The 13,100-nt window shown below is 44.1% G+C and overlaps 1 protein-coding gene across 1 annotated transcript in view; it reads right to left on the bottom strand.

Moving 5' to 3' along the window:
* Window positions 1-13,100, bottom strand: part of LOC126416981 (odorant receptor Or2-like) — a 56,585-nt gene that overhangs the window by 21,042 nt on the left and 22,443 nt on the right. The gene's annotated exons all lie outside the window — the stretch shown is intronic.

The raw sequence follows: 13,100 nt of genomic DNA, 5'->3' as shown, positions 1-13,100 counted from the left end.
GAGGAAATCAAGTATCTATCCCAAAGATAAAAAAAAGTTAAAAACAAAATTCTCACTGACGATATCAGTAAATGTATTATTACGAGCAGGTACACGGGACGGGTTCTGGCGCAAAGTAGGTTACTGATGAAGTCATCGACGAATCATTGGATTTTCCCCATTCCCTGCATGACAAAGGCCAATTCTCCTATGTAGAAAATGTCGGGCTATTCAAAATCTGGCGGAAAATTTGAATTTTATTTAGTTGTAGCACTTTTCAACTATTTATTTATTTCATAATTTCATTCTAAGATTTAAAGGGTTTGACAGACACTTTGGTTGAAATTTTGGCTTAAAGGAAGTGGTGCACTACAGCATTTGAGACTTCAGTGAGCCATGCCGAAAGTTTATGGCAGGTATTAGTCCATTAGAATTGTATTTAACTTCATCTGGGACAGAATTTTGTGGCACAAACATGACGATGCTTGGCCATTTCATTTTGCCTGATACCCTTTTTCTATACATGACGGTCGAAGTCTCAAGTTAATGTTTAGGACAGGGATGCAACAGCTACATTCGATTTTTGGAAAAGGACGTTACTCATACCTTGTGGCCACACAACAATCACCTCACACCTGATTGTCATTTTCCTGAAGAAGAGAGAATTATCCAGTAAATTGTAGTGCTGTGCAATATGCCTGAAGACTACTGTGTTGTGTAAAAGTAAGTTTTTCCTTCCCGTTGACGAGTTATGGAGCCTTAACGTACCTTGAAACAGCGTCGTTGCTTCCTACTGGCTGAACAAAACACGAGCGTATATGGTAGCGTCGATATCCTGGACTGTGACTGGTTAAAACGCTCGAGGCAGAAGCTCTGTTGTTAGTGTGCGGAGTCGGCAGATGTCCACAGCCGAGCGTGGACGCAAAGTTGGTGGTCTGGGCAGAAATCTGTTCACTGCTCGGTTTATGAATTAAGAGCACCCTTTGTTGAGAAAGTGATTCATAACAATAAGGAAGAGTCGGGTGCCGCCCATAACTACCGAGGTCGTGGGTGTTAAGTCACTGTATAATACTGTGAAAGTGGATTAATCTTCCTGCTTATTTATGTTAAAATTTGTGTTTTGGATACTCTGTTATAAGCTATGGTTGATACCATTGTGATTCACGAATGTCCAGTACTAATCTATACATCACTGATATGTTTTGCAATACTTGGTGTGTAACGTTAACAGTGATGTGTCAAGAAGTACAGAACTGAATAGAAAGGCATCCGTAGAAAGGAAATTTTTTGTCCCCTTCTTCAAAGGGTAGTTCCATACATTCCTTGGGTCATGTTGCAGCACCACTTTATGAACGTAGCAACGACCAAACAAAATTTCCGGCAGCGAGAGTGACTTCCTTAAAAGACGCTATTTTAGTCCTATAGAAAAACTCTATAGATGTTTCTCCAGCTACAGCCCTCACGTTTACAATTACGCTGTTACAAGCGGTTGCCAGGGTATGGCTTATACATAGATGGTTTTTAATACATGGCATCTATTGCATGGATATTTTTGCGTGATTGTGATGGCGAACAATATTGTAGAAAAAGTGCACAGTGAACTTGCAGCAACAGCCTTTATTGCCAGAACAGTGACAGTGACGGACAGTTACTTTCGACAGATGCAGTAAGAGCACGCGTTTCTGGCATTGGCAGTTGTTTGCCGTGGCTTAAATTGAGCAATATTTCAGTGGCGGTTGTTTCATTGACAGCCAACGATGTCGTAACTCTACGTCAGGCATTTGGAGTGTTGTAGATGGTAATGTGGGGTGTTAAGTAAGAGGCACGCTAAGAAAGGAGGACCCAAAAACTCCCGTTATGAGTTCATGAATGCCATCGAAACGGACGACATGGCCCTGTGTGGCATGTGGCAGCAGGCATTTTAGTACGCTATTCACTTTATAGCAGGCAGACAATTCTTTTCACCACTAAGAGCAGCTGGCAACATGAGCAGAAGTCCACAAATAACATGGTGGAGCGAAGTCAGCCTATGTGGCTGACACCAGGCAGCCGAGACATCGTACATAACATGACAGGCTGATCTGATTTTATCTGTATTAAGAACCTAGGAGCATAGCATGGTACGGCGCCGTACCACGGAGTTGCGAACATCAGTGCGTGACCTTAGGGCCCTACCACACTGCTGGCCGCTCTGCTGGCAGCACTCAGGGGTGGCAGTACGAGAAGCCAACGGAGGTCCTAGAGGAATGCCTTCAGGGTTCGCTCAGCAGAACAGGTAGAAACTATGTGTGTAGTTCGAAGTAGAAAGAAATTGCTGCTAAGAAATTCTAGGTACTTCATTTCACTGCTGACTTTGACATAAACTGGTTATTTGACCCGATTTTTAATGATTTAAGAAATTACAATGTTAAATTTTATACTATCCTGAGAACGTCATTGCGTTCATTCGGCGAGTTGTTGTAGATCATCCGATATCAACTGACAGAAAAGCACACTTCTTTAAGGAAAGTAATCTAACCAGAGAAAAGAGTTCCGCTGTCTGTGTAATCTGTAGATTATTATTCATTTTCTGCAGTGTTATTTACAGTTTTAATTGTATCTGTGAAGTATACATGGAGGTGATTTTCAATTTGTATTTTAAAAGTTTGTTACTACGAGGTGCATTCAAATTCTGAGGCCTCGGATTTTTTTTTCTAATTAACTACTCACCCGAAATCGATGAAACCGGCGTTACTTCTCGACGTAATCGCCCTGCAGACGTACGCATTTTTCACAACGCTGACGCCATGATTCCATGTCAGCGGCGAAGGCTTCTTTAGGAGTCTGTTTTGAGCACTGGAAAATCGCTGAGGCAATAGCAGCACGGCTGGTGCATGTGCGGCCACGGAGAGAGTCTTTCATTGTTGGAAAAAGCCAAAAGTCACTAGGAGCCAGGTCAGGTGAGTAGGGAGCATGAGGAATCACTTCAAAGTTGTTATCATGAAGAAATTGTTGCATAACATTAGCTCAATGTGCGGGTGCATTGTCTTGGTGAAACAGCACATGTGCAGCCCTTCCCGGACGTTTTTGTTGCAGTGCAGGAAGGAATTTGTTCTTCAAAACATTTTCGTAGGATGCACCTGTTACCGTAGAGCCCTTTGGAACGCAATGGGTAAGGATTACGCCCTCGCTGTCCCAGGACATGGACACCATCATTCTACCCGACATTTTTTTGGTGGCGGTGAATCTGTGTGCTTCTATTGAGCTGACTGACGCTTTGTTTCTGGATTGAAAAATGGCATCCACGTCTCATCCATTGTCACAACCGACGAAAAGAAAGTCCCATTCATGCTGTTGTTGCGCGTCAACATTGCTTGGTAACATGCCACACGGGCAGCCATGTGGTCGTCCATCAGCATTCGTGGCACCCACCTGGATGACACTTTTCGCATTTACAGGTCGTCATGCAGGATTGTGTGCACAGAACCCACAGAAATGCCAACTCTGGACGCGATCTGTTCAACAGTCATTCGGTGATCCCCCAAAACAACTCTCTCCACTTTCTCGATCATGTCGTCAGACCGGCTTGTGCGAGTCCAAGGTTGTTTTGGTTTGTTGTCACACGATGTTCTGCCTTCATTAGACTGTCGCACCCACGAACGCACTTTCGACACATCCATAACTCCATCACCACAAGTCTCCTTCAACTGTCGATGAATTTCAATTGGTTTCACAATACGCAAATTCAGAAAACGAATGACTGCACGCTGTTCAAGTAAGGAAAACGTCGCCATTTTAAGTATTTAAAACAGTTCTCATTCTCGCCGCTGGCGGTAAAATTCCATCTGCCATACGGTGCCGCCATCTCTGGGACGTATTGACAATGAACGCGGCCTCATTTTAAAACAATGCGCATGTTTCTATCTCTTTCCAGTCCGGAAAAAAAAATTGGAGTCCTTAGAACTTGAATGCACCTCGTATAAACTGAATTTCGGTTTACAAATGTCTTAGAGAAGAAGTCAGATACCTGTTTCATTTGTTTACGTGTTTTTCAGTCTGGAAGTATGTTTGCAACACCGAAAATACAGGTAAAATATCTTCTGCACCATCCAAAATGTTTTGACGCGTATAATATCCGTTGGTGACTTGCACTGTACTGTTGATTCTGAATATGTAAGCTTTATTGCAGACTGTAGTTAATGTGTAATGTATGTCACAGTGTATTTATTTTTGAATGTATATAACTGATTGTAATTATAATGTAAATATTGCAGATTGCTGGGTAATAGCCGAGGGAGCCATATTTTAATGTATCGATAGCAACGACGAAATGGCAGTAGCTGTGCCGTTGTTTATCTTTGTGTATGGAGAGTCTATTTTGAACTGCGAGCAGAGAGGAAGCAGAACAGCATGAGTCATGAAAGAATGCGGAAGTGTTTGCTGGGCGCTCCCGCAGGGTGTGTGTGCAGCTATGATCGCGCCCGTGTAGGCGGACCTACTTCATTAAGCCGCGAATATTGAGAGCACGGAAGGAGTGAACGGCCGGAAGAAGCTGCAATATGAACTGTCGCCTGTCCTGTAATTATAGGTGACTATGGAGACGACTCGGGGTTCTCACCCAGCAGCATCTCAGCATTGTTGTCGGCTACGTTCTTCGTCGTCCGCACAGCTACAACGTCATACGACTGTTCACTAACATACATTACCCAGTGGCATTTCTTTCACAAAGTTTAATATTCTCGAATGATAACCTGCAATAGTTAAAACGTATAGGGTACCTGTGTTGTCATTGTCAGACATTATTACAATGCAGGTCCCTTTCCTTTCTATGCAATCATCAAGTGTCCTAAAAATACGAATATTGATTAACAGTTTACTGCCAGTTTTGTTTGTTTGCTAATCACTAGTTGCAGTCTAAATTTTGCGGCCTCAGTAACTGTTCAGTCTTGTACTGCACAACAGAAGCTTCACTAATTTTCAGGTTTGAGTATTTACTTCACTCATATAAAATAATGTAACACTTCACTGGAAAATCTAATTACCAAAGATACAGCACAAATTAAGAGTGCACAATTTAATTTTTTTCTATATTTAGTTTAGCGAGAGCCTTCTGCTGGCTCGGTACGTACCTTATTGTTATTTTAAAAGGAAATAAGTCTTTCATTTCCTTAAAGTAAATTCAGTTCAGTCTTAGAATAATTAAAAGTAAATTACTTGCCATTTTCGTAATTTTGCATTACGTTATGCTGATGTTACAGATTGTCCTTTTTTATGAAACTCAGTTTCAGTTACAGTCAGTCATTTATTTAACCAACAACTTCTTTTAACTTTACGTTCAAAATTTAGTATTTCAGAACTAGTAACTGAAAACTCAGTGCTTTCTGATTAATTTGTTTTCTCGCTAGCTGCCGACTGCTGCGGCCGAGCGGATCTAGGCGTTTCAGTCCGTAACCGTGCGGCTCCTATGGTCGCAGGTTCGCATCCTGCCTCGGGCATGGCTGTGTGTGATACCCTTAGGTTAGTTAAGTTTAAGTAGTTCTAAGTCTAGGGGACTGATGACCTCAGATGTTGAGTCCCATAGCACTCAGAATCATTTTACCTCTTTTATTTCTCGTGAGCTGTTGTGTTGTGGAAAAGCGTAACAACTTTCTGTTGCCACGCCAGTGAGTATTTGCTTAATTTTTTTAATTATCTTTCTTAAGCTTCTGGAGATTCGTTGACCTGGTGGGCAGGCGACCATTTAATAACCCTTTGTTTGCTACTTAGTATTCTTTGTACAATGAGTATCTTTTCATGTTAAGAATATTACATGGTACCACCCCCCCCCCCCCCCCGTGTTACTCATGAGCGATTGTGCTATATTCCAATCAATCCAAGATTATCATCAATGTTCAAATTAGGTTTAGAATAGATTATTCCTTCAGAAGGGCCTGTTGTAGACTTTCCTCCTACTAACCGGTATTATTTTCCTTCGGTAACGATAGTCTTATTCACTGTAAAATGGCATAAGGAAGCGCGATCACGATCAATTATACCGCAATCCAGTAGTCCTATTCGGAAGGGGGAGATATCATGTTTTGAGGACAACTTTCCTAGCACACATAGTGATGTGGCTTATCTGTGTTATAAAATTATTGTGATTGCAGTAGAACATCAGGAACAGGCAACGAAGGAATTAAAGATAGATAATTTCCAGTATCATCAGCCGGCCAGAAACCAGAAGGCGTATTATTGTAAGTAGTTTGAAAGTGACTTTAACGTGAACAAGCTTATTCTTCGAACTGTGATTCATTGATGACGCTCATAAATCCAAAACCTTTTTTTCCGGTTCATGTTTTGAGTAGTGACGAATAAAGTGTACCAAAATTGTTAAGGCTTTCGTGGTCACATGTTGACAAACAGCTTATTAGATTCTGTCTCGGGTTCTTCGGCCCACGTCCGTCTGATGATTTTACTGACGTTTAGCCAGCGCTAGTAGCTGGCATTGTCAAAGCTTCAGCCTCCATGTTTGGTGGTGAACTAGAAGCGAGCTCGCGGTCGCAGACTGTAAGTATCTGGCTCGCCCTAGGACTTTTCCGCCGTCATTTCCGGTGCGGTTGGTCCTCCTCCTGCTACTTGCAACGGTCATTTGCTGCAGCACGGGAAGCCAGGATCCGTTTACCTTAAGGCTTTCTTCTTGTTGAAGTTATTCCTGTGTTGTTGTATTTCTATAGCTTCTCTGAACAAGCGGGTGTGATAGCGCTTCTCTTCAGCCAGAACTTCCAATTTTACTATGTAGTCGGTCTCAGACAGTGTGTGTTCTGTCATTGCCGATTTCTCCACCTGCCCCAATCTACAATGTCGCTTATGTTCTTTGATCCTGGTGTTGATTGACCGTCCACTCACTCTGACATAAACTTGTGGAGTACCCATTGCTCCTCAGAACACTTTCCAGGTGTTGCATTTCGCGTCTGAGGGACTGCGGCTCATATTTTCGTCCTGCTCTCGTTGCGAGCGTATCAGTCATGCCTCTTTTCTGACTTGGTTGGTGGTTTCATAGTTTGTGCAGGTATCTGTCCGTGGGTGTCGGCTATGGTGAAGAACAGCTCGGTGACTTCCTAAGTCACTTGAACAGCCTCCATGTCAACATAAAATTTACGATGGAAGTAGAAAAGGACCCAAAACAACGACTTTTAGATGTGCTGGTTACAAGGGATGGTGAAAACCTGGGACACAGCGTGTAACGAAAACCGACACACTCGGATCGATACCTCCACAAACTATCAAACTACCACCCTCGGGCAGGACGAATATATGAGCCGCAGCACTTCAGACGCGAAATGAAACACCTGGAAAGTGTTCTGAGGAGCAATGGGTACTCCAAATGTTATATTAGAAGTGTAACAGAGCCGAAGACTCGGCGAAGTTTATGTCGGAGTGAGTGGACGATCAATCAATACCAGGATCAAAGAACATAAGCGATATTGCAGGTCAGGTCATTTGGAGAAATCTGCCGTGGGAGGAGACGCACTCTATAAGATCGACCACGTCGTAAAATTCGCCGACGCGGAAGTTCTGGCTGAAGAGAAGCATTATCACACCCGCTTGTTCCGAGAAGATATAGAATAAAAAAATACGGAAATAGCTTCAAGAAGAAAGAGGAAAGCCTGAAGGTAAACTGGTCCTGGCTTCCCGTGCTGCAGCGAACGACCGTCATAGGTAGCAAGAGGGGAACCGCAAAGAAACTGACCACGGAGAAGCCCTCGGACGTTGGCGCATCAGGTGCATATAGTCTGCGGCTGCGAGCTCGGCTCCAGCTCACAACCAGCAATGAAGGGTGATGCTTTGACAATGCAAACAAAACGTCAGTAAAATCATCACACGAACGTCGGCCGAAGAACCGGAGACAGAAGTCAGTAGGCAGTTTGTTGAAGTGTCCCAAGTCGCTGATCACATCTGAATAGCCCTGATAAAAGATTCGGTGTCGAAACTATCCACAGCGCCCCAGAGAGCGAAGAAAGCTAGGTACGGCTGAGGGGGAGGTATCGCGTGGCGGCTCTGCTGACGTCCGGGTGCGGGATCGGCCGTAAGCCGCAGTGTGCTCCGTTGGCAGCGTCACCATGCCGGCAAAAACTTGCGGCGGCCACTCTGTCGCCACGCTCAGGTAGATGCCAGGTGCGGGAGGCTCCAGTGCGCCCCATGCTTTTGTCTGCTGTCTCTGCCAGCAGGCCTGCCGCGACATCCCAGTGTGGTAGGGTATCAGGTTAAACTCTTTGTACGAACAGCGTCGGAAGTTCCATCGAGACCGACCGATCGCCGTGTCGTCCTCTGCTGGTAGACGTCACAGGGTTCGGATATGGAGGGGCATGTGGTCAGCACATCGTTCTAACGGTAGTTGTCAGTTTTCATGACCGGAGCCACTACTTTTCAGCCAATTAGCTTTCAAGGGCTGAGTGCATCTCAGTTGCCACCAGCGCTTAGGAGACGCACGCGGTGATCGATTCAATTATTAGCCAAGTCCGACAGCTCGTAACTTCAGTGATCTGATGGGCAACGGTGTTACCGCTGTAGTAAAGCCGTGGAGACCCTTTGGTTAGGAAAGTGTAAGTAGATTTTCTTAGTTAGAAGTATCTGTAACATTAGAACCATGAGTGATAATGACTCTTCAGCAACTATACGTTTGTCTGGCATCTCAACGGATACCCCTCCATTGTGGTTGCACCTAAGGTACGGCTATCTGTATGGTTGAGACATGTAAGCCACCCCACCAACAGCAAAGTAAATGATTTATGGACGGGAGGGGGAAGAGGGGGGGAGGCGCGGGGGCGAGGGGGGGGGGGAGGAGCGGCAACTCCTAAAGACATCCTTCCAAAATTTGGAAAACAAGTGGCTTCCGGAAAATGCAACAGAATGAGAACCAAGTGGAAAATTACAAATTTGTGTTAATAAAGTTAATTCTAATAGGAAACTTGCTGGAGCTGACAACCGGGTTGTGAAAAGATGTGATGGAGATGATGCAAAAGAACACTGAATAATGTCTGCAAACGGTAATAGACCCGATTTATTGGGTAGGTGGCCAGTAAGAAGCCCCCATGTAATAAAGAAGTTACTGAGTAAGAGAGATAATTCCATCATAATTTACGTATAGAAGTAATGAGCAATACTTAAGTTGATAAGTGCTGACGTAGAATTGTACTAATGGGCTTTTTGTATGCGAACACAAACACAGAAATGTATAATGAGGAGAGTAAGGTATTATCGTTAGTTAAAGCAATCATATTCCATATAATCATATTAAAAAGAAAGCTACATGCCGGCCGGAGTGGCCGAGCGGTTAAAGGCGCTACAGTCTGGAACCGCACGACTGCTACAGTTGCAGGTTCGAATCCTGCCTCGGGCATGGATGTGTGTGATGTCCTTAGGTTAGTTAGGTTTAAGTAGTTCTAAGTTCTAGGGGACTTATGACCACAGCAGTTGAGTCCCATAGTGCTCAGCGCCATTTGAACCAAAGCTACATACCTGGCAGAAACTGTAAATATACAGAGTCGATCCGAACCGTTGTTTTGGCCTTAGAATTGCAAGTTCCAGAGGATCAAAATTTTCGATAACATATCGGAAGGGTTGAGGCCCGACGATCGATCTCGAAACACCATTGCTAGTGAATCCGCCACCTTTGATCAATTGCGCGCTTTGGATTCCAGCATTGACGGACTTAGTTACGCTGATAATCAGTGGGTTCAATCATCTTTTTGTTGTTTAGGTGCTAGTGGCTGCTCAATGCAACCCAAATTCGACCGTGTTCCGCAGCAACGATGTAAGGTCTGTTTGCGTTGCCGGTAGGTGGGATATTTTGTTCGTGAGTGTCCGGTTCAGCAAAAGGAGAGATAGACAGCTCTTGGGTCCTAAGGGTAGTAAGGGAGAGCTCCGACTCTTAGTTGATTGCAGTTTAGTGAACGAAAAGGTTATTTTTGAGTCTGTGGCTTTATCTGAAATTCATACTGTTTTACATGGCCCTCTGGAGCAAACTATTTCACATATTTGGAATTGAACCAAGCCGATTACCAAATTCCTCTGTCAGAGCACTCCAAGCTCATTAACGTGTTCTATAGTGTTTGGAATCTCTACGAATTTAACAGATTTCCGTTTGGCCCGTCGGCAGGAGAAGCTGTTTATCTAGGTTACTGGACCGGGTGCTCGGTGACTTAAAATTTAAGTGTCTATATAACGATCTGGGCGACGTTGTTATCTATGGCCCCATCACTCTGCGGCATTTAGATGCAGTGTTAGAGAGGCTTAGCAAAGCAGGATTGACCATGATATCTTCTAAGGTCACCTTGGCGTGTCGGCTGATTACCTTTCTAGGCCATTTACTCTCTGCAGAAGGGGTTAGCATAGATCAGGAGTGTACGAAAGATCTCCGAAAATTTTGCACTTCTGGAAATGAAAAGGGGGTTGCCAGATTCATTGGGAAGCCCAACTATTTCCGCATATATATGCCTAAAATTGGCCGCCCCTCTTAATGAATTACGTGGGAAAGGAGTTAATTTCCATCGGTATCAAACTCACCAGGCACCCTTCGAAGCCATTACGAAGGCTCTTAGTAACCCTACTGTTCTGGCTACACAAAACTTCTAGTTGCCGTTCGTGGTCAAACTTTCGCCTCTACTTGTGAGGTAGCGGCAGTCTTCCTCCAAGAGCAGCAAGGGTAACGTAGACTGGAAGCCTGTGCGTCTAGAAGGTTGTCCACGGCAGAGCTAAGGTATTCTGTCTACGAATGGCAGATGCTAGTGGTGCTTTTAGCTTTAAAAAATCTAGGTTTTACTTTCAACACCGTGAATTCTTGCTTGAAACTGATAATCAATCCATCAGTTATGTGTCGGCCTGCCCACGTAAGACGGATCGGATAGCTCGCTGTGTTGTCCGAATTTCGGCTTCCCATTCAAGGTGAAGCATACCCTGGTCACCGACAATCAGATGACAGACACCTTGAGTCGGAGGTTCGAGGTTTAGGGTTCAGCAGTCTGAAAAGTATCCCGTCTAATGTAGACTCCCACAACTTCTCAGTGACCTCAGGCCCAGACAGGACATTGATCCCAGGATGAAGGCCATTAACGATAAGCTGCCGAATGGGGAACAGGTGGCCTGCTATCTCATCCGAAATGGCCTAGTTTATTGTTGTGGCGTGGGGTCAGGTGGTTTCCGGATCTGTTTGCCCAGTCAGCTCGATGAGGCTGTGTTCCGGTACTTCCATCATAAGATGGAGGTTACCTAGGTGTCCATAAAACTATAGCTAATATTAGGCGCCTTGTGTTTTGGTCTTCTGTAAACAACGATGTTCGGCCGATGGTAAGTGAGTGTCTGCAAAAGAGGAAAACCTACGAGGTGCGACAATAAAGTAATGAGACATGTGAAAAAAAAATGTTTCTCATCGTTTTAGTCAAGTTTAGTGTTGTCTTCTCCAAAGTAGTTCCCTTCTGATTGCACACTCTTTTTCCAGCCCTTCTGCCATTGATGGTGACATTTCTGGAAACTCAGCTTCTGTAATATCTTCCAAGACCCTCGTCACAGCTTTTTGGACATCTTGTGTTGTTTGAAAATGTTGTCCCTTGACCACCGTTTTGACTCTTGGAAATAGAAAAAAGTCGCACGGAACGATATCTGGTAAATAAGGTGGCTGTGGTAGTACTGAAATTTGTTTTGAGGTTAAAAATTGCTGTACTGACAGAGCAGTATGGAATGGCGCGTTATTGTGATGTAGAATCCAGTTATCAGCAATGTTGCCACGGACACGAAGAACTCTTTTACGGGGTCTTTCTAAAATTTCTTTGTAGTGGTAGTGGTTAACTATTTGTTCAGGAGCCACCCACTCTTTATGAACAATTCCCTTGGAATCAAAGACGCACACAAGCATGCATTTCACTTTTGACTTGGACATGCGAGCTTTTTTGGTCTGGTTGATCCCTTTGAGTACCATTGCGAGCATTATCGTTTTGTCTCTCGATCGTATTGAAAAAACCAACTTTCATCACCAGTGCTAACACGGCTCAACAATTCTGGATTGATTTCCGTTTGCTCTCACAGATCAGCTGCCACATTTTTCCGTGATTCTCGCTGTTGTGGAGTGAGATTTTTGGAGACCCTTTTTGCTCAAATCTTTCTCATACTAAGATCTTCAGTTATTATTAGACGAACTGTTTGTCGATTGATGTTCAGTTCTTCTGCAATCATTTTCACGGATAATCTTCAATCAGATCCTACGACTTCACGCACCCTGGCCAAGTTGACATTCGTCCGTGAGGTTAATGGTCGCCCACTGCGGTCTTCATCTTCAACATTCGTTCTGCCTTCACTAAACATCTTCTGCCAACGAAAACTTGAGCTCGTGACATAACTTCCTCTCCCAAAGCCTTCTGAGGTTTACCGTAAGTTGTCGTCGCGTTTTCACCCAGTTTAACGCGAAAAGAAATGGCATACCATTGCGTAATATTATGCGGTTCCATTTCCGTGACGAGAGATACACACACGTGTTAACTTATTACAGTACAACCCACGACTGACCAGTTGCATCGATGTGCAGCTTGGACTAGAAGCAGCTTATACACCAAGGTCCAAGATATTGTGCCTAGGCAAGCCTGCAGAGTTGCCGCATCTTGCAAAGAAAATCAGTCTCATTACTTTATTGTCGCACCTCGTAATTCTAGCCCTAGTAAGGGTCTTCTTCAATAATCGTATCGATTATATTGGTCCTTTGCCATGCAATCAAGATAGTAGTCGGTACGTGCTCGTGGTAGCGGACGCCTTCTCACGCTTATAGCCCCTATAACTATTCGAGCCCTCTCAGGGATAATTTCCATTTATGGCCCGTCGAGGTGTTTGGTTAGCGATAATGCCCTGGCGTTTAAATCTAAGGAATTTAGGAGATTTTGTTTTGAGCAGGCTATCCACCACTTTACAACTATCCCCCATCATCTTCAAACATCTTTTGCGGGACGTGTTAACCGCAGTTTGAAACGGGCTCTAGTTGCCTTCCATAGTAATTCGCAGAGTAAATTGTACCGATACGTGAAATGCCTTAATTTAGCTTTTAATACGGCCCAACAAGAGTCATGCAGGCCTGAGGCTGATTCACTTGTCTCTGGCCAGCTTGCGGTCAATTAATGATT

This window comes from Schistocerca serialis, chromosome 8 (assembly GCF_023864345.2).
Source record: "Schistocerca serialis cubense isolate TAMUIC-IGC-003099 chromosome 8, iqSchSeri2.2, whole genome shotgun sequence".
In the NCBI taxonomy this organism is placed as follows: domain Eukaryota; kingdom Metazoa; phylum Arthropoda; class Insecta; order Orthoptera; family Acrididae; genus Schistocerca; species Schistocerca serialis.
Note: the sequence above shows the minus strand (reverse complement) of the source record. Positions and strands in the feature narration are given on the sequence as shown.